Source organism: Pteronotus mesoamericanus, unplaced genomic scaffold (assembly GCF_021234165.1).
Source record: "Pteronotus mesoamericanus isolate MK-2021 breed Mesoamerican mustached bat unplaced genomic scaffold, CSHL_Meso_final contig_702, whole genome shotgun sequence".
Classification (NCBI taxonomy): Eukaryota; Metazoa; Chordata; class Mammalia; order Chiroptera; family Mormoopidae; genus Pteronotus; species Pteronotus mesoamericanus.
Genome location: NW_026555239.1, coordinates 3,626,668 through 3,652,379, shown reverse-complemented (window position 1 = coordinate 3,652,379; position 25,712 = coordinate 3,626,668). Strand labels below are relative to the sequence as shown.

At 53.1% G+C, this 25,712-nt stretch overlaps 1 protein-coding gene across 4 annotated transcripts in view; it reads left to right on the top strand.

The window, feature by feature from the left end:
- Positions 1-685: 685 nt before the first annotated feature.
- The window catches only part of PACSIN2 (protein kinase C and casein kinase substrate in neurons 2), a 105,030-nt gene continuing 80,003 nt past the window's right edge, over positions 686-25,712 (top strand). For all 4 annotated transcript variants that reach the window (XM_054582486.1, XM_054582483.1, XM_054582487.1 and 1 more), the window contains exon 1: positions 686-799. The gene's annotated coding sequence lies outside the window, so the exon portion shown is untranslated. The remainder of the gene's footprint in view (positions 800-25,712) is intronic.

The following is a 25,712-nucleotide window of genomic DNA, read 5'->3' as shown; positions in this document are numbered from 1 at the left end:
GGATTATTTTTGAGGTGGTGATGTAAAACCAGCATAGGCTTGAGGTCAGGCTGACCTGGACGTCTAAGCCTGGCTCTGCCACTTACTCTCTTTATCCTGAGCCACTCGCCCCACAGCCACCTGGTACCAGTGTCCGAAGCCCTCCCTTGGGCTTCATGCTCGCACCATACCCCCCCCCCGCCCCCACCTCTGCTCTGCTTCAACTAAGCCGGCTCCTGCAGCATGAGTGTGAGGAAGCCCTGATGACACTGGCTTCCTTAAGTATCACAGGAGAGGAAGCCTTCAGAAAGACTTCCCTAAACTCGCAGTCAGATACGGCATTGCCCTGCAGTGCTGCCCATCCCTGGATGCCCACAGAACCATAAAACTCTTGCTCCACGAGCGAGTTACGCGAACCACAACCTCTAAGTCATCCCGGGAGAGTGACCCCTGCAACTCTCACTGCTTAAGTAGGCACAGCCCCTTTGATCGACAGGCAAGGTCACCAATCGTACCCGAGGCAGGTCTCATTTTGCGCTCTGGGGGGCGTGCCACCTCCTTCACTCTTATCCAATAGGATGCGCCTAAAGGGCTGTGGGGTGGGGCCCTACTCCCAACAGCCAATGGGACGAGCACAGCGGGCGCGGAGGAGGCGGTGCGCTTGGCGCGGGCGGCAGAAGTGGCTGCGGCGGGGCGGGTCAGGGCAGGGCCGGTTAGCGCAGCCGGAGCGAGGGCCGGAACCGGAGCCGGAGCCGGAGCCGGAGACGCGGTCGCTGTGGAGCGGGGTGCGCGGCGGGTCCGGAGGCGAGCGTCGGCCGAGGTGAGGAGCGCGCGTCGGCGGTTGGGGAGGCTCGGCGGACGCGGGGGCTCTGGTCGGCGGCCCGGCCCTTGCGCTGTCAGGCCGCCGCGCCCCGCGGCGCGGGCAGCCTCTGCGGCCGCACTGCCAGCGCGCGAACTTCCTGTCGCCGTGGGAGGGGGTGTGTTCGGGACCGAGCGGGCGCCGAGGGGGGCGCCGGAGAAGGCGTCTGGGGTGGGGGGAGGGTCCGGAGGATTGTAGGGTCGGCGTGAGGAGAAGTGGGAGCCGATGGGGCTCTGGGTGGGGGCGCGCTGGAGGGCGAAGAGCCGGAGCCGGGTCCGCGGGGGTCAGAGGGATGCTGCTGGAGGGGACGCGGGCGACTCCAGGAGCGACTTAGGGCGGAGCGGGGGCCACGGCAGGGAGGGAAGCCCAGGGGGGCAGAGGTCCCCTCGTGCCGGCGCGGGCAGGCGAGGGCGGCCGGGGAGAGCGCCGGCGGAGAGGTGTGGCTGGGAAACGCCTGTTGGAGGGCTCGGCTCGGTCCAAGGGTGGCCTGGAGGGAGGGGGCGGAGGGAGCGGGCAGGACACATAGGCGGATGCGCTTATTTGGGGCGCTTTGATGACCGCCCTCCATTTCCTTCCTTCCCAGCCCCCTGCCCCTCGCCTGGCTCTATATGGGGGCCGAGGCGAAGCCCTTCCGCGTGAGCGGGTCCTAGGGCTCTGGGGACCGGCAGGAGAGCCTGGAGCGGTGTCCCCGTTTGTCCCTCGGAGTTTTCCCAGACTGTCACTGATTTACAGAAACGTGAGCGTCCTCCCTCCTCCACTGGGGTTTCAGAACCTGCCTGGCATCCAGAGAGGTCCGGGACGGGAGAGGGTGCGATTTCTGCTGCTCGATTTCAGTGATTCACGGGGTTTCCGCCCAGCCCAGGGGTGTCCAACCCGCCGCCCTGGCGACCGAGGGCCCCGGGGGTTGGGGCGGCTGCCTACGGCCCAGGATCACTATGAATGCGGCCCAAGACAAAATCATAAATTTACTTACCCCCCCCCCTTTTTTTTTTTTGCTCATCACTTTTCCTTAGTGTTTGTGTATTTAATGTGTGGCCCAAGACAACTCTTTTTCCAATGTGGCCCAGAGGTGCCAAAAGTTTGGACACCCCCTTATCTTTACAAGTGCAGCTGGTCGAGGAAGCAGGCTGGGCTGTATCCCGGGGACCCACACAGCTGCAGCCTTTGAGGGCGCTGCTGCTGGTCGAGTGAAGGAGGGAAGGGGGCCTTCAGGTGGCGTGGGATGTGCCATTCCTGGACCTTGTCTCCTCTTCTGTCCCCCAAGCGCCCTGGGTTTCTGTGGTTAAGGAGGGTAGGCTGCCTGCAGTCATCTCCAGGGCTACTCATTACACTGTTTACCAAACACTCGTTGGCTATCCTGATGAAAATCGGAGGCCAGCTCCACGAATTTAAACGTGAGCCGCTGGTGGTGAGCTCACACCTCCCTCCCCTCCTCTTAGGTTCCCCACTTTGCAGCTACCCCAACATGCTGAAGCTCTGGTTCAGCCCTCCTAGGACTGAGGGTTGGAGCGCAGGGCAGGGTGGGTGCTGGTGAATGCCAGCCCTTCCATTCCTGCCCCAAACGTTGTTGCTCCACTTGATCACAAGCCTGCCTGCAGCCTCCTTGCAGAGAGGCATTGGGGGGGGGGGGGCGGAGGCAGCCAGTGCAACTCGGGTTTCTCTTGATTCACAGGGGAAGCTCTCATCTGTATGCATTTAAACTTAATTTTAGAGTTTGGCAATCTCCTTTGTGAGGTCGTTCTAGCTGAGATATGAGGCTGCGACATCAGAAACTTTTCTGTGGTGTGTTTTTCTTGTGACAATTGTCTTGAAGCTTTAAAGAAAGTGGCCATTAGGCCGATGATATTTATTACTTGGGGAAGTAACATAACACAGAGGAGTAGATCATTGATTAAATCTGTACTCTATTCACTTTTTTGGAAAAGAATAAAAACTCACTTGAATGGAAATGGCATTCTTAGCTCATGCTGTTCGGGAAGTGGAACTTTATTACTTTTAGTCTCAAATGTATAAGAGGTCATAATGTTGAACTAATCTAAAAGTATGCGTATATGAAAGAACAATGTCTGGATTTTGAACGTATCCTGCTTCTGGGAAATAAAGTTCACTTTCCCTAGTCCTGGACACCAACCAAGTCCAGATCTCTGGTGGCCTGGCCAATTTTGGGGTGGGAGCTGAGGTGCCTTTGTCCTTAATCTTTTTGTTTCTTCTCTATTCCCTTCGAAGTCCCCACAGATCGAGGTAGGAGCGCGATCTTTGGGCTTCCTGCTTCTGTTGGGGTCACCTGTTGTTGCAGGGTGTTATGGAATATCGAAAGCTTGCGTAGATTCCTGAACAACAATAATGGAGCCTTGCGTTCAGAGATCCTGCCAGCAGTGACCAAGGGCGCTCTGGCTGCCCTCACCTGGGCCTCCCCGCTGACTTGGGCCTGCTTATCTGCCATCAGGTTGTAATGGTGGCTTTGTGGAGGCCACCAGGTAGATTACGAGGGTAATGACCACCGTCACAGGAGGGATAGTGCTGGTTCAGTTTTTTTCCAGTTAGATTGGAGCAGCAGCCGCATACCTGAAGGCAGTGGTGCCTCAGCTGTGACGCGGGCTTGCATTCCGCAGGCAGCCGCCTTTCTGGCCCCGGCAGTGACCCTTCACATACCTGGGAGCATCATCCTGAGCGCTCCCAGGGCTGGTCCCTGGGATGGCTGTGCAGGGGTTCCTCCAGTGCTTGGTGTTCTTGCGGGGGAATTCCTTAGCATCCAGATAATTAGGCTCTGTCTGCTGATCGGAGACAGTCGAAAAAGAAGTAGTCTCAAAGTGTTCAGTGCAGTGCAACATTCTTGGCATACGTGTAGTTCCAAAGGTAACTAACTGTTTGAGGGACAACTGCCGTTTAAGAGCACAAATTTTGGTATTTTGATTAAAAACACATAGAACAACAACAAAAATCTCTTCTTTAATTATGTAATGACTTGTATTTGTTCCCATGATTGCACATTTATCTGTTTGCTTAATAAAACAGAAAGTGCCATATAGTCTTTTTTTCTTAGAATAAAATCTTTATTTTTAAAAATTGAAATGTATTTAACATGTAATATTATATAAAGTTACATTGTAAAAAATTTCAATATTAAAACATTATTTGAATATTTCCTGTCTCTAAGCACTGAATTACACAGAAATGTATATAGAAATACACAGGATGTAGAAATGTATAAATGCAGACTCAACTATGAAAGCCCTCAGCAAGAAACCCTAAGGAAAATAAGCATAGAAGAAATTTGCTATAGGCTGAAACTAATATAAAATAATATTGAATGTCAACTATAATTGAAAAATAAAGTAAACTTTTTTATATTTTTAAGGTAAAATATATAAATAATGAACCTTAACTGTGTTAAAGTCCTTAGAAAGAAAACAAGTGGAAAGATATAAATCACATTATTGCAATTGTTTTCTAAATCTAGAAATGATTTGAGTACTTCTATATTCTCTAAATTTTTTATTATTAATTTTTTAAAAGATTTTGTTTATTTTCAGAGAGACGGGGGGGGGGGGGAGAAAGAGATGGAAAGAAACATCAATGTATGGCTGCCTCTTGTGCGCCCCCAACTGGAGACATGGCTGGCAACCCAGGCGTGTGCCCTGACTGGGAACTGAACCGATGACACTTTGGTTCACAGGCCAGCACACAACCCACTGAGACACACCAATCAGGGCAAGATTATTAATTTTTTAAGAAGATTTTATTTATTTTCAGAGAGAGGGGAAGGGAGGGAGAAAGTGAAGGAGAGAAACATCAGTGTGAGACAGAAACATCAGTTGGCTGCCTCTCGCACACCCCAAACTAGGGACCTGGCCTGCAACCCAGGCATGTGCCCTGACTGGGAACTGAACCAGCGACCCTTTGGTTCACAGGCCCGCGCTCAATCCACTCAGCCACACCAGCCAGGGCAGATTATTAATTTTTAATGGAAGGAAGGATAGTATACTCTTTTAATAAATCTAGCATAACTTAAAAAAAAAAGAAGCTTCACTGTCATTTAGAGCTACGTGCTCAGTGGCTTGTGTAACATGCTCTGGCTGTGTGGGGCTTATGTGCCTCTTCTCCTCCCTAGAAGCATGGACTGGTGGAATGGGAGGGGTGCGGACGGAGACCAGGGGCCCTGGGCCCTGTCCAGCCTTTCCCTGACTAACCCCAAGGCTGAAGGAAATCATGTTCTCTTGGACCTCAGTTTTCATATTTGTAAAATGAGGGGCTTAGAGGTTCTTAACCTTCTGAGAATCTGATAACAGCTATGGACTTCTTCCCAGAAAGCAGACACACGGACAGCTTCAGAGGCCTGGACCTAGATCAAGATCTGGATCATCTCATCTCGAAGCTCCTGCTCAGCCCTGGCGTTCTGTAGTCCTGTTTGTCTGGTCAGCTTTGAGCTAATAATAACGATGACTCGTGTTTATAGGGGGTACATCCTAAAGCCTTTTTACCTTGTTTTCTTGGGGGGGGCGCGGTTTAAAACATGTCTGAGTGGTGCGGGTGGTGAGAGATAGGCCTCTTTGTGATGTCCCAGACCTGGCCACCCCTTCGGTAGGGCCACATAGCCAGAGGCCTGTCTTGGGATTGGACCCGGGCTCCTGGTGGCCAGCGTGGGTTTTTTTCCATTTTCTGTGGGGTTTAGTTTCCTAGGTGGTTGTCTTTACGAGTTGTGTCTGGCAGTGCATATGTCCCAGATGGTGTCGCTCGCAGAGGAAACTATTTGTTCATCGGCTGAGAGAGCTGGTTTTTGTCTGAATTTGGATCACTACAACACCTTTCTGCCTGACCTTCAAAAGGCTACTTATTTTGTTTTTGTTATTTTTTCTTGCCGCATTTTACACAGGGACATGTTTGTAGGCCTTGGGTGTTGTGAGCAGACTTGTTTAATGTTTATTGATTAAAGAGTACATTGAAATGATTACTTCTCAGTATTGCTTAGCACTTGAGAAACTTGTGAAATAAATGTGAGTGAAAACTCCAAATATTTGTCTTGTTTCATCCAAATATGTCCTCACAGACGAGACACGTCCCCTGCAGCCTTGAGGCCCCTTCCTGGGCTCGGAGCTGCCGGGTGGGTGTTGTGCCAACCACCATGACGGTCCAACAGTGGCTTCTTGTGGCCTTCTGGCCGATTCTGAATATTTTAAAGGCTGATTTTATTTTTTTAAGTTTATTGACAGTACAGAGTCTCAGCTACATAAAGCGCTTATGTGTGCAAAAGGACACTAAACTTTCAAGCCTCACAGGTGTTAGATGGTTTGTTATTGATGAAGAGTCCTGCATCATAAAGGCATTTGGACGGTCAGACTTGGCGGTGGTAGGATGGGGCACCGCAGGTCTCGGTCAGGGCTGCGGGGCGTGTGTCTGCGTGTGTGTCCTCCCGCCCTGTCAGGTTCTGTCTGATACCTGTGAGCAGGGGCGCCACCATTCACTGTCCAGGCATGGAAAGGGGATTTGTTCATTTCCCAGTGCATTTCTTTAGGGCACCCGAGGGGGTGAGGCAGACATGCGCAGGCTCAGCGACCCTGCCCGCAAAGCCCGATGTCACGTGTCAGCTCCCCTAAGCAAATCGCTCGCTAGACAGCAGACTTGCCGGAGGTATAAGGCAGTCAGTGAATTCTGAACATTAAGCGGTAGAAAATCACCAAATGTAGAAGCCTGGTCAGGAAGTGAGGCTGTCAGAGAGCAAGGCCCATGATGAAGTGTAAGCTCCAGGCGGCTGCCACCGTGCAGAGAGGGAGTCGAGGTAACCACGCGACCTGCTGTCATGCCTCATGCCTCCCTCACGTGTCCTTCGGTAGCTCAGCTAGTACGCATGTGCATTCACTTTTACTGGAAAGCTCACAGCCTGCAGGCCAGCCCTTCTCCCCAGTGGTCTCCGGACTGTGATTTACATGTTCATGGGGTGGGGGGGCTGTCAACGGTGAGCCCCAGAACACCTGCAGTGAGGCTGCTTTGGGGAAGGACGTGCTTTTTATGTGAAGTTCACTCTCTGAGCTGAGAGCATGCGGAGGGAGTGTCTGTGGGTGAAGGGAAGCGAGCGAGGCCGGTTGAAGGGGCCGCCCTGGCCGCGGAGTGTGCAGTGCCCAGGGACCTGGCTCCGTCCACTGTTCTGGGAATCCGAGGTTAAGGTGACTTTTGCACTCTGTAGAGGTGGCGCAGTCAGCATGTGGGCCCAGAAGCAATCGCATGTCATTGGGACAGTGGCAGATAGGAATGTGCAAAGTAGGGGGAACCAAAGAGGGCAGGTCTGACTGCCCTCGGGACACTGCAGAGAACCGACCCTGAGGGAGGTGACTTTGGAGTGGTTTGGCCAGTCCACAGGTGTTTCTAGGTGGCGATGACCAGGAGAGACCAGGCAGAGGCCCGGAGCTGTGCAGAACCTGCGGGTGCCAGCGGCTTCGCGGGAGAGGAGCTGCTGGGGGCAGGAGGCGGGGCTGCAGGCTGGGTTGGGGGGCCCAGCACACGAGCGTGGGCTGGGCCTCTTCCTGGAGGAGGAGCTTCCGTGAGGAGCTGTTTCTAGGTAGCAGACACAGCAGGTCGAAGCTCTGCGCAGAAGCGAGTGGTCACTTGAGAAATCAGGGATGTGGGTGGGGGAGGGGCAACCCAAGTGGCTCACTTTCACAAAGGTCACCTACGTCCTCAGAGACACGCAGGCTGCCATCGGCGTTCCTAGGAAGCAGTGGCTGGACTGTTAACACAAGGCTTCCAGCACGAGCTTGGCCTCAGTTGCTTTGCCTGTGTTTACATTTTTGGGGAGTAATGCAGGGACTTCCTGGGTTCCGCTTCTCTGTCCATGAGGTCTGTGCTTACGGATCTACGCTGTCAGTGTGTGACCTTTGCCCCCGTTCCTGCAGAAACAAGGTCGCAGTGCAGTAAGGTGCAGGAGGCGCATGCTCGCCCGGTCACACAGCCCTGGGTTCAAGTTCTGCTCCCCCCCAGGTAACCGTGTGGCCTTCCTTGGCCAAGTGCTTCCCCTCGCCCCCCGACAGAAGCTGACAGCCCCTTCTCATACAGCTGACGTGGGGCAGTGCGAGGTGATGGAACAGACGCCCAGCACCTTCACCTGGTCCATGGTGCTGGGTCAGTGTAACTTTGCTATTGCTCAGGGCGCACTGTCTGCCTGAGTGAATTTGCTAGAATTCATTAAGGAAGTGAAATATGCTATCCTTAAAGTGCCCAAATTGAGGTTATGTTATCCAGTTCTATTGAAAATCCTTCTAAAATGTGTTATTCTTGCCCTGGCCAGGTGGCTCAGTTGGTTGGAGCATCGTCCCACACACCAAAAAGGTTGCGGGTTTGATTCCTGGTCAGGGCACAGACCTAGGCCGTGCGTTCGATCACCAGCTGGGGCGTGTACGGATGACAGTGGATCGATGTCCCCCCCTCCCCTGCCACTTTCTCTAAAATCAATAAAGAAAAAATCTTCAGGCAAGAATAAAAAAAATGTGTTGTTATTTTCCCAGCCAAGGTATATTTAGTGAATAGTTGGACCTTTCCTTGGTGACTCGGCCGCAGGGATGCTGTCAGGTTGGGGGCGTGGGTGAGGCCTCCGGCCCTGCGTGGCATGCCCTCCCATCCTAGCCCTTGGAAGGCCCTTTTCCTCTCTTCTTACTCGGTGCGTCTGTCCTCTTTGCTGGGGCGAAGGCCTGAGAGCGGCCATATCCTCCTTGGGTCCTGAGGGTGGCCCTGCCACTCAGAGACCGGCTCCCTCTGGGCTGGGGGGTGCGGCGCCGGAGCTGGGCTGTGGCTGTGCCTAGACTTGGTGACTCTCAGAGCGGGAAGGGAGTGTGCGTGAAGGTGGTGGCAGCCCCTCGTCAGGGGGTTAAAAAGGCAAAGACCTGAAACAGCAGATTGGGAAGCTATATGTACTCTAATCAGGTGTGTAAAATGTTAAAATAATATACAGCAACGAGGTTAAGGTTGTAGAATTATGGGAAGTTTCTTGTTTTCTCAACGGTACCATTGCCCTCTCACTTTCAGAATGAATAAGTGATAGCTTGATTTTATAATTTATATATGTATATAATATATTGTATATGTATATAAACAGCTAGGGCGCTGCCTGGTTATCTCAGTTGGGTAGAGCATCGTCCTGATACGCCAAGGTTGCGGGTTTGATCTCTGGTCAGGGCATATGCAAAAATCAACCAGTGAACGCATCAATAAGTGAACAACAAATCGGTGCTTTTCTCTCTCTTCCTGCTTCCCCTCTCTCACTAAAAGCAACAAATAAGCAGCTTAGCTATGGCTATGTAGGCATGTGCGGTTTCCAAGAACTTTCCATAGCCCTCGTTTTGTTTTCAGGACAGCCTTGTTGCTTTGCTTCCCTTTTTTGTTCAGAAGAGAAGAGGGAGGACCGGGGGGTTGGTGGTTTTGCCTGCGGTTGGTGGGCCAGGACCCCACACAGGCCTCGCCCCGAGCCCCGACGCCCGGGGGAGCCCAGCCGCGGGGCCTCCGCAGGGGCCTGCTGGCGGTCTTCAACAGATGGAATAAACTGCGGCGGGTGTTTTGAAGTTCCCATGCCATTGAATGGCATTTTATGATTATAAAGTGATGCCCACACCTTAGTTTGTGAACATTTTTATGTTTTAAACTGCATTTGTGTTCCATTGTACCCAATTACATTGTCGCCAACTGAATGTGCCAAGTCTGTGAGTTGTGGTCCTCAGAGAAACCACAGAGCAGGCTTGGCTCCCCCGGTGGACCTCCAAGCCTGCTATTAGTGGGTTTGGTAGCTGACTGATTGCTGGAGGACGGAGCTGGCCTGCCCAGGGGCTGGTCAGCACGGATGTGACAATGTCTCACCTAAGGAAGCCATGGCGACCTCCGTACCAGCAAAGGTAGCACCAGCTAGGGAGCTCGGCTGGGCAGGTGCCAATGAGGGGGCCGGGTGAGAGTGGGGCTGCTCGGGGTGGGGTCGTGTCTGAGACTGGCCTCCCGGCTCAGAGGTGTCTGAGGGACCATTCGAGAAGCTTTACACGCCTGTCCATTTAATTCCTGCACACGGCCGCGTGAGCCCGCTTTCCCCGTCGGTGAACCCAGGCTCCGGGAGGTGGCGTGGCCTTCGCTAGTCACCGTCAGAGCCATGGCTCACATCACTGATCCTGCTGCTCGGATAAGGGAAACCTGAGGTCCCTACAGGCAGGAAAATAATCTCGACAAGTGAGTCTCCTAATCTCGGCGAGTCTCCTTCCGCACGTCTCCGAAACAGAAAGAAGGCAAGTCATGTGGCCTTTTGCTTTGTTTAAGGCAGGATCTGTGCCTGCAACCAACTTGCTTAGATAATTTGAAAGTTCACAATAATTCCCGTGGGTGAGAGATAAAGAGGGCGGCTACTAAACAGCCGAGTGCAGGGTGTGGTCTGGGCGGTCTCTGCCCACCACCTGCTCACCTGTCCACTCGCTGCTGCTGCTGCTGGGGGCTCCCAGCCCGGGGGGTGGCAGCGTGGCCTCAGGAGTGCCTGCTGCCGCCTCGCCTCCCGCCAGCTGCCTTCAGGAAGGTGCCCTGCGCTGTTTCACAGCAGTTAGTCAAGGGAGCAGAAAGCACATTGATTTTGCACTATCCTTTGTAACATTGTGAAAGATCTTCGCATCTTGCCGACGTTGTGATATCCAGTTGAAGGTTGGGCAGGTAAATTAGAGTAGATGTTTGTGTTTATGAAAATCATCATTTTCATGTCAAAAAGCTCCCCCCCTTTCTTGGCTTTTTTAAATATTGAAGGTACAACATAGAAAATAGAGTTTTCTGAGTCAAGAACTCCCTGTGTATTTTATGGTCCACACAAACGGGGTCGTTATGTACCGTGAAAGCAGTAGCTGTCGCCTATGGGCTGCCCACGTTGTTCCAAGCTTCAGAAGAGGCGGACAGCTGCCGGCCCTGCCGCCTCCCAGGCGGCTGGTCTGAGCAGGGGGCGCAGCGGGCACGGAGGCCCCGTGTTCGGCCGAGGCTGTCCAGGCGGCGGGCAGGGCAGGGCGGGGCAGGGCGTTGCAGTCGTGCCTGTCTGCTCGTCGCTGATCAGCGTCGCCATGGTCGTGTTATTCAGATCCACTTATGTTTTTCAAGTGTTACCGTTGTCTTTAAAAAGACTTGGTGGTTGCATAACCCTATTGCTGTCATGAAATTGATATATTCCCCTAAGGCAGGACATTTTAGGTTATTTCCACCTTTTTTTTTCTCTTTTGCTATCGCAGATGAATTTGCAGTTTATAATTTCATTTCAGTTTTTCTTTTTTCGTATGTGTGATTAGTTCTTGGGCATATTTTCCCAGGAACAGAAGTGCTAGATTAAAGGATCTACCACCGTAGAGGGTTTGGAACACCTCAGTTGCTTGTGGATTTTTCGGATTATTTATGGGTAAAAACGTTGAGGAATTCTTTCACTTTAAGGTACCTTGGCCTTTAGAACTTCCAAGTATCTGTGAGATAAGAAACTTTTGTGAGCGTTTTTTAAATGAATCACATTTCCTTCCTGAGTTTCTAGATATCATTTTACTTGAAATGGATGCTTTACTTTTAAAAGTAAGAAACAGTCTTTGAAAAAGTCCTTCCTACTTTCTCTTAAAGATTTTTATTTATTTACTTTAGAGAGAAAGTAAAGGAAGGAGAAAGGGGGAGAGAAACATGGATGTGAGAGAGAAGGATTGATCGATAGCCTCCTGCACACGTCCCCCCCAGGGACCAAATCTGCAACCCGGGCATGTGCCCTGACCCGGAATTGACCGGGCAACCCTTCGCTCTGCGGAACGATGCCCAACCAACTGAGGCACGCAGATCAGGGCGAAAAAGTCCTTCCTACTTTAGTAACCACCTGAGCTAAGGCCCCCCATTCCCAGGGCTGTAAGTGTTCGTGGCTGCGGGCTTTCATCAGCTCGGTGGCCATGTACCCTGACCCTCTGTATGTCTGAGATTGTGTTCTTGTTTTCTTCACTTCCTGTCTGCACATTGGGAAAGTCTCTGCAAGGCTGTGTGCCCGCATCGCTCATCGGTGCGGACAGCCGGGGGGAGCCTCAGCACCCTTCCGACCTTGCCTGGCCAGCAGCGTAGGTGCTGCTCTCGCAGATGGCCCTTGCTCTGCTCCGGCGTCTCCAAGAGCACACTGGGAGGTTTACGTCGCTGGTGCTTGCTCTCTTTGCTGTTTTCTTTGCTTGCTTTTCTGTTTTGAAGCCTCTGTGTCCTTTACGGTGTTCCTGCCTCATGGGCCGGCTTTTCCGCCTTCCACTATTACCCTTGGGTATTCACCCTCAGACCGAGGGGAGTCCTCTTTTCCTGGTGGTTCATTTTCCAGGGCCTGCAAAGTAAAACGTGCTTCGCAGGGACAATGAGGGGCGCCAGGTGGGGGGGTCCGCCTGCGTCTCCATGAAGCTCCCACCCCCGCACCCCATTGGGGCTGCTTCCCCTTTAGTGCTCTGGCCTCGCCATGGACAGAAACTCTGTTCTTGGTTCCTCTTAGGCTAGCTAAGAAAGGCTGACGTTCACAGCAAAACAAAAGACATTATTACACGGTAAGGTAGAAATAAGAGGAAATAGTCGCAGCAACACAGAAGCACAATAAGAGTTTTGTTTCCCAGGCACAAGCGGGCTTTCTGTGCCAGCGCCGCCGGGCTAGCCTAACTGCGTGGACTCGGTTGGGTGTCGCCTGGCTTCCTGCTTCCCCTCTCTGCCCATGTTTATTTTGTCAATAAATCCAGATTTTAGAGTAGCGCTTTGCTTTGTGCTTGGCAGTCCGTGTTTTTGTCGCAAGTATGGAAATTGTACTTTGCCCTGGTTTCCACAGATGCCGAAACATGTCTAGGTTGGTTGCTGCCTAGGCAACTGGCAGAGTTGTAGGTTGTGTGTGTGGTGAAGACTCTGGCTGGGGCCGGGTGGGCGACCTTAGGGTTTCTCAGCCAAGCTGGATGGCGGCCACCAGACCCCAGAGGCACGGCTCTCAGCTTCCCTTTTTCCTTCACTCATAAATTGTGGAAGAAATGAATGTGATTGGATTGTTGGAGTGCTATAGTATGTCTCCTTTTATGAAAACTGAGTGGAGCCCTGGCTGGTGTGGTTCAGTGGATTGAGTGCCGGCCTGTGAACCAAAGAGTTGCCGGTTCAATTCCCTGTCAGGGCACATGCCTGGGTTGTGCTGTCTTCAGTTAGGGGGTGTGTGAGAGGCAACCACACATTGATGTTTCTCTCCCTTTCTTTCTCCCTCCCTTTCTCTCTCTCTAAAAATTAATAAGTGAAATCTTTAAAAAAAAAACTTAGTGGAGTAGTTGATAAACTCCGGACTTACCTTTTGTTATTTTATCTTTAATGCTGCTTTCGTTTCCTTTTGGATTTATGTTTTTCCTTTTTGCTCTTGCGGATGTGGGTCGGGAAGTTGGTGCCCATCTCCAGAACTGCTTTTTTGATCTGTGTTTTTTGGTCTACAAATTCTACCAGGAAGCTGCATGTTCATAAAATTTAGAAATAGTTGAAAACACACACTCTCCTGCTAATAAATAAAGAGACGGGGGAAAAAAAACCCCCTTGAAATCCGTGCCTCACAAAAATTTATTGTGAGCCCTTTGACAGGACAGGCGGAGCCCCACTCTTGGAAGACTCCACGGGCCGCTGAGAACTGCTGGAGGAGGGGACTTTCCCTCCCTGCCTAGAGGTGGCAAATCGCCAGTGTCCGCAGGGGCTGTGGAGCCTGCTTCCCCACCCTTGCTCTGTTCTGGGAGGCTGGCTTGAGGAGCCCTGCCCTGGGGCCTGGGTTGCTTTCACCCAGAGGAGGGCCCTCTGGGATAGTGGACAGGGACAAGCCTCTGCTGAGTCCCGGTCTTGGGCCAGCCCGGTGCCCGGCACTCACGCGCACACAGGCAGCCGCGGCTGTGCACGCGGCCCGCAGGCTCGAGTCCGCCCAGCCCGGGGCAGTTACTGCCTCACTCGGTGCCCCAGCTCCTGCACCTCTGGACTGGGGTGAGGGCAGGGTTGCCGCGAGGACTGGTCGAGTGGCTGTGTGCCCAGCTCTAGGGTTAGACCTCCCCGCCGAGGGCCCCATTTAGTGTAGCCGCTGGTGTGCCCCTGAGCCCCCCCGCCTCTTTGGTCCCCACTTTACAGTTGAGGACACAGGCTCAGAGGGGCTTAACAACTCTTCAGACCCAGATCCGCCTTCTGGTCCTCCCTTCAGTGCACTGCTGCGCCTCCTTGGGGACCCTGGCCCCGCAGGACACCAGGATGTGATGGCAAAGGGACGGCCCACTCAGGGCCGCGCCCCTCAGGCATTGTTTGTAGGTGGATTTTTGACCGTCCCCAGTGCACACACATGCACACCACTTACATGCTACTGTATATAAACGATGCTGTGATTATGATGATCTAAAATGCCAATTCATTTTAAAACTTGAATTTATAGTTAGCTTTTTGTCACTTGATTTCCTTAGTCATTGAACGTGGACTGAGGTATCATCCTCTAGGGAGCTAAGGACCTCATTGACCCTAAAAGAAGTTTTTTTCTGTGGGGAGAGTTCAGTAGAGGTTTCCTGCTGCCCTTTTCCCATCCCGTCTGTTGCTGTTCGTCCTCCTGTTCCTCTGCTGTCTGCAGGCAGAGCCCCCCCCACAGGCTAGGCTGAGCTGTGAACTGGGAGCAAGGGCGGGAGTTCAGAGTTCAGGACAAGGTCAAAGAGGAGGAGTGTCTGTGGGAGCACTGAGGGTAATTACCCCAGGAAGCCTGGGGGGGGTTCTGGGGCCCTTCCTTCCCTGGAGACACTGACGCTGGCTCACTTGTCTGTCCTGGGGGCTTCAGTGGCACAGAGTGACTGTGTTTTGTTTTAATTCAACAAACTCTGCTCCCTCTTTAGTCTGGGGCTCTAGTAGCAAAGCACATTCCTGCCGCTGAATCCTAGGCGGAAAGGCGGGGCCTGCTCAGGGCTGGGGCGGCCATGCCTGGAGCCCAGGCGCCCGAGAAGCCTCTTTCCTGTGGCTCACCCCTCTCTGCTGGACTGGGCTCGCGCTCTCCCCGCCTGCTCACACAAGCCGGTCATCGGAGCCCTGAGAGGCATGGGTGGGACCAGCAGTGTGTCTTGCCCTGTATTGGGTCTCAGGTCTCCTTCAGAATTTCATGAAAGTGGATCCTCTCCCGCCAGGATGGATGCAAACATATTTGCATGGTATTCTGATGGGTTCATAAATCCCCACTCATTTATTCAGCAAACGTTTGAATGTCCTGTGCCAGGCATGGGCCTAGGCAGCGCGGCTGCAGCAGGGACTCGGCAGACCAGGACCTCACTTCCCGGGGGCAGGGAGGCGGTTGCCGGAGCGTGGCCAGACGGCCCTGGCCCAGCGTGGGGGTTGGGGGAGGGCCCGCCTCGGTGCCCGGTGGCAGCCAGGCCTCCTCCACCTGCTTGGGGCTGGCTCTTTGCCAGCCTCCCGGTTCCCCTCCAGCTTTTACCATCTTGAACTGGTTTTTGACTTCGCCATCAGTATCACAGTGATTTTTTAAACATTTAATATTTACTGAGGCTGATTTTATGCCAGGCGCCCTACCCGTGCACGATTCCACTTACCCTCATGACAGCTTTGTGTGCAGGAGGAAAGCTGGGCGCAGAGAGGGCTGGCGACAGCCTCAGCTGGGGAGCGTGTGGTGTGCCCTTGGGGCAGCGTGCCGCTTGGGGTGCGACAGCAGGCCGGGCCTGAGGACGTCATCAGAAATGCCAACAGAAGACTGAGTTGACCGTTTTGTCCTGGCCCATGTCCACCCTCAGACTAGTTCCTTGGCAGTCGGAAATTAAATCTTTACGCGGCAGTCACATCAGATGCCTCGCTGGGGAGGGAAACTTGAGTGGGACATGCTTTCAGACCTCGGTGGGGTACACTTTCTAAACACATGAAGTTGCCAAACACATGTATTTACTGTCAGCAGAATTGTATGTCCCACCCTTTGTCCCAAGTCATTGCCTCTTGAGTGGCATTGGAAATGCACATCTTTTAGGACTTGGCTGAGGCGATTTATATGCACACTGGCTTTTCCACACCAGACAGTTGTGTTTTGTTTTAACTTTTCAGGCACTGCCCGGTGGGCAGGAGTAACTTCCTGAAAAGTTGCTTTGAAAACCTCTGCATCCTCTGTAGAGGGTGGAATGAAACAGCGTCTGCGACCTTGACTCGGCCTTGCCGGAGCAGCAGCATTATTCGGACTGGGAGCTTGCGCGCCGCCCTCCTCCTGGCAGCCGTAGCTGCTGGTTCCTGAAATATTTGTTTTGCATTTCATAGCGTCATAGGTCTGCTTCCAGAATTCTAAGGCTCGCTGCCCCTTCACGTAGAACATAGACTGCACTTGGGGAGTCACTCCAAAACGTGACCAGGGGCGGGGTAAGCCCCTCCGCAGCCTGCCCCCACCGCAGGCCGGTGCTTGGACTCCTCCGCTTGGCCCAGTGTCGGTGGAATGGTTCCGTGTCCAGCCAGGTTCCTGGGCCGTTGGGTGCAGAGAAGCCCGAGGCTGGGAGGGGGAAGTTCTTTTGTTATGTGACCAAGGGGTGATCGTGGGAAGCCAGGTCCTCAGACAGGGCTGGGGAGGCAGCCGGAATGCAGCTTCCAGTCGGAAGGGCTGTGGCGGGGCGGGGAAGTCCAGGTTTGAAGTGTCCTCCAGCAGGGTGGGGACTGGGGGCTGGAGGACGAGTGGCTGACAAGGAAGGACCTGTGGGATTTCTGAGTGCGGCGGGCGGGGGGCCCCTGTGGCTTCTTTCCCAGGGGCTGTGGCACTAGGGCTGGGTGTACCCAGGGGTCTCCTGCCCTGGGCCGCCTTCTGTGTGGCCCTCCCCGGGGCGGGGGGTTTGTGTGTGAGGGATCTGAGGCCAAAGGTTGTGCTACTGAAATCTGTGCCCGCACCCCTAGACCCTGCATAGGGACAGAGGCCCCAGTGTCCTGTCCTGGTAACCCTCAGTCCACTGGCAAGCCTGTGCAGCCTCTTCCCTGGTCGGCCCCTCTGGGGTTGGGCTGAGCCACCACATGCGCATGCCTCAGGCGGAGAGGCGGCCAAATGGTGGTTGTGTGCAGGGGGTGCGCAGATGAGCTGGGCGCAGGCTGGGGCGTCCCCAGGAGCGCGTGTAGGGGCCAGGGCGTGGCTCTGGTGTCATGTGTACTTGGTTTCTTTAAAATAACAAGGCCTGTGCTTATTTACTGAGTGTGCTTGCCCCATGCCCTCCCTGCTGCAGAGCGTGGAGGTGTCTCTCCGCGTGGCAGCTGGGACTGGGTGGGGGGCGGAGGTGCGTTTGGGGCAGGCCCGCCCCTGCTCAGCTGTTCTCACCGCTCACCCAGCCGCCGCTTGCCCTGCGCCTTTTTTCCCGAAGTCTCCTGCTAGGGCTCGGCTGCTGGAGGTCCTCTGGATTTTGTTAGCATCTGGCCTTGTATCAGAAGGAGTCCCATCTACATCATGGCCCTTTTAGGGTTCCTATTTTATTTCTGCTGTGGCTCCTTGGGCTTTAGCCTGGAAGGTTCTCAGTGAACAGTTTTAATGACGCAGGAAGCTTTTCCTACAGCAAAGCACAGACTCTCTGGCTCTGAGGTGAAAGGCTCTTCAGAAACAAGTCAGGCCACGTCCTCAAGAGCAAAGCAGCGCCCCAGGCACATTCTTCTTGTGACTTCTTGTCCTTCAGGAGGGGAGGTCTTGGGTCTCGGCCACAGTCACAGTGTCCCACGGTGCCACTGGAGCTGGGGGCCTGCCCTCCAGGAGGGGCTGCCAGGCTGGAGATGGAGGCAGCAGGGTGACTGCCTGAGGGCCGCGGGGCTGCAACCGTGTCCCCAGCCCCAAGGGCCGCAGAGGCTGGTCTGAAACAGTGTTCTCACCACCGTGAGGAAAACAAGGACAGCTAATTTTTATTTGTTAGCAGGTTAGAAACGGCCTTTTCTTGTGAAGAGCTCCCTTTTAGTATAAAATTGCGACCTTTGTATCTTTCAGTTTTAAAATGTCCTTTTTAGCCCTGGCTGGTGTGGCTCGAGATCGAGTGCTGGCCTGCAAACAGAGGGGTCGCTGGTTTGATTACCAGCCAGGACACAGGCCTGGGTTGCGGGCCAGAGCCCCATTTGGAGGATGTGCGAGAGGCAACCAATTGATGTCTCTCCCTCTCTTTCTCCCTCCCTCCTCCTCTCTTTGAAAATAAATGAATTAAAATCTTTTAAAAAATAATAAAATGCCCTTTTTCTGTGTGTGTTGATAGAAGCTGGTAGTTTTTAAGAGTATTCTTACTTGACAAAATAAAAAGTCAGTAGCCTTATAGACTTCTCCAAAATTTCAAAGTTTTATTGAGTATAATTAATGGATAATTAGCTGCATGTATTAAAAGTGTAAAATTTGATAAGACTGGTCACACGAATACGCCTGTTAAACCAGCACCATGGTCAAGACGATGAACACGAGCATCAGTCCCGGAAGTCCCCCCAGCGCCTGTAGCCATCGCTTCCGCCGCACTCCAGGCAGGCGCGCCTCAGCTTTGTGTCCCCGGAGACTAGTTTGTGTTTTCTAGAGTTTTACATACATTGAACCATACAGTATATGCTACTGTTAGTCTGGCTTTTTCACTCAGTAGTATTTGAGATTCATCTATATTGTGCCATATGTCAATATTTCATTCTTTTTGATCCATGTATGGGTATGCCCCTCCACCCCTGACACAGAGCTTGTTTATCCTTCCACCCACTGATAGGCATTGGGCTGTTTGTAGTTTGAGGCCACTGCAGACGAAGCTGTTCTGAACGTTAGTGCGTGGTCTTTGTACAGACGCCTGCCTCTGTTGCTCTTGGGCAAGTGCTAGCGTGCAGCTGCTGGGCGCTGTGGTTCTGCCTGCGACCGCGGAGCCGCGCTGCACACCCGCCCGCAGCGCGTGCGAGTCCCGGTCCTCCAGCTCCTCGCCAGCATTTGGTCCAGTCGGTCTTTTTCATTTTTGCCATTTGGGTGGGTCTGTGGTGGTGTCTCGTTGTGGTTTTAATGTGCAGTTTCCCTAATGACTCATTAGGGAAATGCAAATTTCCCTACTGAGCGTTCTTTCATGTACGGACTTGTTGTCTCTCTTCCTTGATCAATTATCTATTGAAATCATTTCTCCATTTAAAACAGTGGATTGTTTATTTTATTAAAGATGATCCTTGACTTATGATGGGGTTATGTCCCAATACACTCATTATAAGTTGAAAGTATCTCACTGTGAAAATGCATCGGACACCCCTAGCCTCCCGGACACCCGGTTCAGCCCAGCCCGCCGCAGCTGCGCTCTGGACACCCACGTCAGCCGCCAGCTGGGCAGAGTCCTCTGACGCAGTCAAGGGGTGGTCGTTTACCCCATGATCCCGTGGCCGCCTGGGAGCTGTGGCCCAGAGTCTCCAGAGAGTGTCACGAGCCACAGGCAAGAGCAGAAGTCAAAATTTGAGGCATGATTTCTACTGAATGTGTGTCACCTTCACACCATTGTAAAGTCAAAAAATTGTCAGTTGGGGACTGTCTGTACTCTGTCTATATTCTGAATGTAAGTCCTTTAGCGGACATATGATTTGCAAATATTTTCTCCCAATATATAGCTTGTCTTTTCATTCTCTTAACATGGGTTTCGAAGTTTAAAAAATTTGCTGGTCAGTTTGTCCTTCTGCGGTTTGTGCTCTTTTGTTGGTGTTATAGCTAAAATCTTTGCTTAATACAAGGTCACAAACATTTTCTCGTAGACATTTTATAATTTTAGATTTTATGTTGAGGTCTGTGATCCATTTTAGTTTTTGTGCATGGTGCAAAGTAGATAGAAGTATATTTTTTAGAAGATTTTATTTATTTATTTTAGAGAGGGGGAATGGAGGGAGAAAGAGAGGGAGAGAAACATCAATATGTGAGAGATGCATTGCTCGGTTGCCTCTTGCACGCCCCTACCTCAGGGCCTGGCCTGCAACCTAGGCATGCGCCCTGACTGGGAATTGAACTGGGGACCTTTCAGTTCTCAGGCTGGTGCTCAGTCCACTGAACCACACCAGCCAGGGCTGAAGATTATTTTTTTTCCTATGTACATCCAATTGCTTGTCAAAAAGTCCCCCAAATTTTGGGGGAAACTTTTAATTAGTGAAATCCAAAGGTCTGGGAATTATGGTCCTAGGCACACAGATCTCTTCTGTTGGGACTGTTTATTGTTCTTATCAGCTAAACATAGTCTGGTGTTTTCTTTGTTTCATGTGTGTTCTAAGGCTTTTGGTGGCAGAGGTGTTGTCCCTGGACAGCTAGTGAGAAAGGGGCTGGGAGAGCCTGCTGGAACCTCATGTGGTCTGTCCCTCTACTCTGGGTCTTTTGGGACTTTCTGCTGGGTGGGTCCTGGGCAGTGCTTCATTTCCAGAGGTGACCGTGAGGCCTGCCTGGTGCAGAGAGGCAAGGGGACAGGAGCCCTTCTGTGCCTGTGTGGGTGGGGTGCCGCCCAGGCAGGGGATGGGGCTGCCACTGAGGAGGGCGGGAAGGGCCGTGCCCACCGGTCTGCGCGGTGGCAGCGTGGCCTGCCCTCAGATGGAGGGAGCGTGGCTCCACGCTGGGCTGCGGGCCACCCTGGGCACAGCTTTGTGACTGTGTGGGCCGGGGGATGAGTGTTGTTCTTCTTTCCCCTCCGTCACAAAGCGGGCTGAGCAGCTCTGCCTTCATCCCACTGCGCGGCAGCATCACAGGAGGCGGTCAGGTCTTCTGCTGCCAGGCCTGTGGGCAGTCGGCCTTGGGTGGTTGTGATGTAAATCTTTGAATTCAGTTTTCAGTTCATTGCATAATGCACCCCCCCCCCCACCGCTTTAATTACTGGGGGGAGGAGTAATCCATCTTGCCTGTCTCCTTTAATATTGGGATGGGGTGCAGAGGGAGGACAGAGAAATAGAAGGCTGAGTTGTATCTTGATGAAAATGTGTTCAAGTTTTATTTGGTTGTGCTCCACGCCTGCCCTTGGCACGTGTCTGGCTCCTAAACATGGCGCTTATCGTCGTCCGGGCCACAGCCTGTGCTTCCTCCTCGGCGCCTCCCCTGGCGTTCGGTCTGACGCGGCTCCCTGCCCCGTGGGGCCTGGTGTACGTCTGAAGTCGCCGTGCGCCCGCACGGATCTCCGTGTGTGCTCCCTCCTTCCCTCCTTGGACCGTCACTATCATGCGAGTGGAGGCCTGTCTGCCTCCTGTCCTTTCAGAACAGCGCCGAGCCTGCTGAGGCCCCGGTGACCCTGTGCTGGGAAAGCACAGCTGAGGTTCAGGATCCAAGAGGCCGTGGGGCCGGGCTGGTCCGGCGGGGGCACTGCTGGAAAAGGGAGATGGGCTCGGCGTCATTGTTTCTAACCGTTTAACCAGGTGAATGCTGCCCTTGGTAGATGCGCGTGAAGTTTCAGTCGCGGCCACTGCTCTTTCCTGAACAGCTGGGGTGTTTGCCAGACTTGCTGACCCCTCTGGCTAGGCCGCGGCTGACAAAGACTGCGTCGTTTAGCCTAGTGCGGCTCCCCTGTGCTTTTCCGATGGGCGCATTCTCTTTCGCTAGCTGTCACTTTTTTCTTTCAAGTCTCCCCAGAGTTGCTCTGGATCTTCCTTTTCATGTTCCTCCCTTGTCTGATGCTTACTTTTTCACTATTGATTCTGAAAAAGGGAAGTCAGCTTGGGGTTGCTTGACCAAGCCTACAGAACAAGGCAGTTGTCGATTTGGAAGTTAAAACGTGAGCTTTCTGACTCTGGGCACTTGCTCTGGGCATTTGCTCTGGGCCAGACCCAGAGCCGCAGTCAGATGAGCTTGATGTGTCCTTTGTGGTGCAAACATGGGAGATGAAGAGCAGCAGCCAGGGGCTCTGCACTGACCGTAAGGGACGGCAGCCCTGCAGTCTGTGAAGGGAGGATGGGGGCGGGGCGCTGGGGGCATCGCTTCCAGTGACTAGAGGGCCCTGGAATCTGGGGTGAGAGCATGGGTTTGCTCAGTGATTTCTGTGGGGGGGGGGCCTTATTACATTTCAAGGTCTTTTTCAAACTTGACTCCTTCCTCTAGAACACAGTGCAGAAGCAGAGAAGCAGGCCCAGGTTCCAGCCAGTCGAAGCTGGATGACAGGGCTTGTGTGTGCACGTGTCTGTGTGCGCATGCGTGTGCATTTTCTGTACCAGGCAGGCCCTTCTAGGCGATGGCTGGCGGCTGGGGGTGCTGTGGCCGGCTGGGGGTGCTGGTTAGCAGGGGGTGGCCCTGCTGAGCCCTAGATCTGGGTCTGGATGTGGAGGGAAGTGAGGCCATGGGGGACCAGGAGGCTGGGACCACAGCGGGGCCCCCACGTGCTCCCATCTGTGGGCCTTAGAGCAGGAGTGTGGAGCCCGCCCGGAGCAGCTGAGGGAGGCAGCCGGCGTGGGGCGGGGCTGGGTGAGCGCCCCTCCCGGGAGGTGGCAGCTGGAAGGACAGGGCCCGTCCCTGGTCCGGGCGCCCCCGCACACTGCTGGCCTCGCTTTTTATAGGGAGTAGCTGCCTTTCTGGCCTTTGGTCACCACATAGAGCAAACCAAGATATGTTCTACCTCTAGAGTTTAATTTAGAATAGTAATGAAGTGTTTGCCCCACTTCCGTTTGTCAGCCACCTCCCTCCCTTGCATTTTTGGGGCGGGCAGTTGCCTCTTTTGAAGTGGTCACTGTCGCTTGGCTTTACAGTCTCTTCGTTATTGGTGACATTGTTGCTGTGCACAGGGAAGGAGACCTGTGTCTTTGTGATGGGGAGGTGCCCAGCCCTGTCCAGGATAAGTTAGTCTGGGGACAGTCAAATAGGCTGAAGCTGGGCAACCTTTTGGCACAGGTGGAGTAAGAGAAATTTAGTTTCCGTTTCCTCTGGGTTACTTTGCTCCTCATTCCCCGATGCTCTGGAGCACCAGGTAAAGAGAGTGGTGTTTCCGCCGGCAGCCATTTTTCATCAGGTGTAGCTAACCAGCCGTCCTAGGTCAGGTGCGGATGGTCAGAGTTACTGTGCCTTTGTCCCTGGTGCGTGGGGTTTTACTTTCTCTCCAGATTCGGCTTGGAGAGAGTGGGAGGTCGGAGCAGTGTGGTATTAGGGATCACAGAGCAACATTAGAGTACCTTCCGGGACCCTGGGGCTTTTTCTTTTAGATTAGAAATTGAGAATTCTGAATGAGGTACTTTTTAAAATTTGTCCTGTCTTTGAGCAAATTATATAGCTGTTTGTTCTTTCTTTCTTTCTTTCTTTGCACCCCCCGCCCTCGGATATATTTATTAACTTTTAGAGGGAGGGGAAGAGAGGGAGAGACACATTGATCGGTTGTCTCTCATATGTGCCTCAATCGGGGACCCAACCTGCAACCCAGGCACGTGACCTGACCGGGAATTGAACCGGCCACCTTTCACTTTGTGGGATGGCGCCCAACCAACTGAGCTACACCAGTCAGGGCTGTTCTGTTTTCGCCGAGGGCAGGGAAGAAGGCTTCAGTGCCTCGCTGCATGCTGAGCCCCAGAGCCTGTGCATCTCTCACTCAGCTCTTTCCCAGTAGTTTATTTTCCACAAGGCAGTGCTGGTCCCAGGGCTTGGCATGGCACCTGACCAGTGGTCACTCAGAATTTGTCTTAGGGAATTGGGACTGGCCAGCAGTCAGTTACCTAAAGGAGTTGGATAGAACAAGAACCATAAAGTCAATACATAGTTTAGGCATTTTATTTTTAACTTAAAAAAATCAATGTATCTTATTTGCCAATCTTTTATTGACCTTTTTTTAAACTTCGACTCTGCCCAGCAGCTTCAGTTGCATTCTTGCATGAACGAGACCTGTCATTCATTTACTGTGTTTGGCACTTGGGTTTTGCTTGAACAGGAGTGAGAGCTTAGCTGCCTGAAGCAACTTGAGTTGCTCAATCCTCCTAGATTCTTACAGATTTTCACCCATTTTGTGACACTTATCTTACCTGTCTTGCCCACACCTATAATTTAGTTAGGATTTTAAAAAGAGTTTTTAAAATTTTAGCAACTGGTAGTTTTCACAGAAACAACTGTGTGCTCATTCCATAGATTTATAAAGCTGTGTGTGTGTGTCTATGTGTACAGATGTCTGCACACATATAGTTATGAGTGCACATACATTTTACGCACAGTGGACATAAGCAGGTTAGGAACACACACGCAGTTAAGCACAGCGGGCAACACGCGGTCCGTGTGCCCGTGCACTCGCTGTACTGAGGGGGCCCTTCGGCAGGTTAGACAGAGACTCTGTTCTTGGAAGCTGCCAGCCCGGCAGGGGCAGTGTCTGTGTCTCAGCAATGACAACGCGGGTTAAGAGGGCGGTTGCCTTCAGAGAGAGCTCACGCTCCCGGCAGGAAGCGTCGGGGGACTCGTGGGGGAGCGTCTGACCGGGCTGTCAGCTCCCTTCTGTGTCTGATGGGATCTTCCCTGCACAGAGAGGTGTGCGGACACCTAAATGTCTCCGCGCCTGGGGCATTGGCAAGCACATCTGGCTGTGTCTGAAGTGGCCCCGCCTCAGGCTTTTGTAGAGGCACAGGCTGTCTCTCGCACGGCGAGTGACCCTGTGCTCTGTGTCCTGCTGCAGGACATTGGTCAGCAAGGGCGGTGTTCCTTTCAGGCAGGCTTCGTTGTCCTAGGCTAAGCTGCGCACAGGAGCACTTCCTGGGCACAGAGGGTGGGGTGGCTCCTTAGACCCGAGGGAGCCTGAGGAGGAGCCGGGGGAGGGAGACTGTGTCACAGGGGTGGGGCAGGGCGGGCGCCTGGTGGGAATGCTGTTAGGGGAGGAGGCTGCATGGGCTGTGGGCGAGGAGCAGCCCTTTTGGATGTGCTTCATGGAGTGTGCCGTGAAGTGGGGTGATACATTAACGAGGGGCCAGGGTACGCGCAGACTGTGTCTCTCCAGTAAATCCACCTGAACTTCTAGAAGCCAAAAAGCATAGTACGTCACCCACAGGAAATCAAGAAGTACTGTGCTAGGAATTCAAGAAATGTTGCCGGACCGCCTCCCGAAACTCACTGCCCGTGTGCGCGTAGGAGCCTTCCTGGGCTCTGTCCTGCGTGGGTGGGTGGACTCCCGTGGGAGGTCGGTCACCGAGAGCATAGGACCGGCTCTGCGGCCATTTGGCCTGGTGGAGAGACCTTGGCTCTGCCACCCACTTGATGGGGACCTTGAGCTCTTCCTTTGTTGTGTGTAAACAAAAGCTGTTTGCAGTATTCTTTATTAGATTCTCAAAGTGACAGATTGCTGCATTTGTTACCCTCTGCTCATACCAAGCGGAACAAAAAGATGTATACACAGCAGAGGGGCGATAAAACCTCCCAGCCAACACTCTGAGCTGCTGGCTCTGCGCTGGTGTGGCGCGGGGCCGTCCACAGCTTTCTCCGGGCTCCTGCGCACACCGGCGCACAGCTTCAGGGAAGGAAGGGCGCACCGTGGGCACCGCTTGGCAACCTGCCGTTTTCACTTCCCTCTGGCTTATGAGAACAAAGCTCTTAACAGAGTGCTGTGCCTGTTGTAGGTGTGTATTGATGGAAGGAAGGAAGGAAGAGGGGGGAGGAAAGAAAGGGAGGGAATTAACGAATGAATGAATGCGGTGCTTCTAGATTGCCCTCCAGGTCGGTAGTTTTCGGTGGTTGCCCTGCGCCAAACCGTGTCAGCCCGTTTGCAGGACACACTTAGCCCAGCCATGTAGGGGTGTGCGAGCGCACCCTTTTCTTGGTGTTTGCGCCAGCCCCACATGTAGTTTTTGCTCATCTGATGGGTGAAATACTATCTCATTGTTATTTTAATTGTAATTACCCGAGTGCCAGTGCAGTGGCGCATCGTTTCACATGCACATTGGCCATTTGTATCTCTTTTTCTCTGAATTCTGTGTCCACATCCGCTGTCCATTTTTTTCCCCTATTGTATGT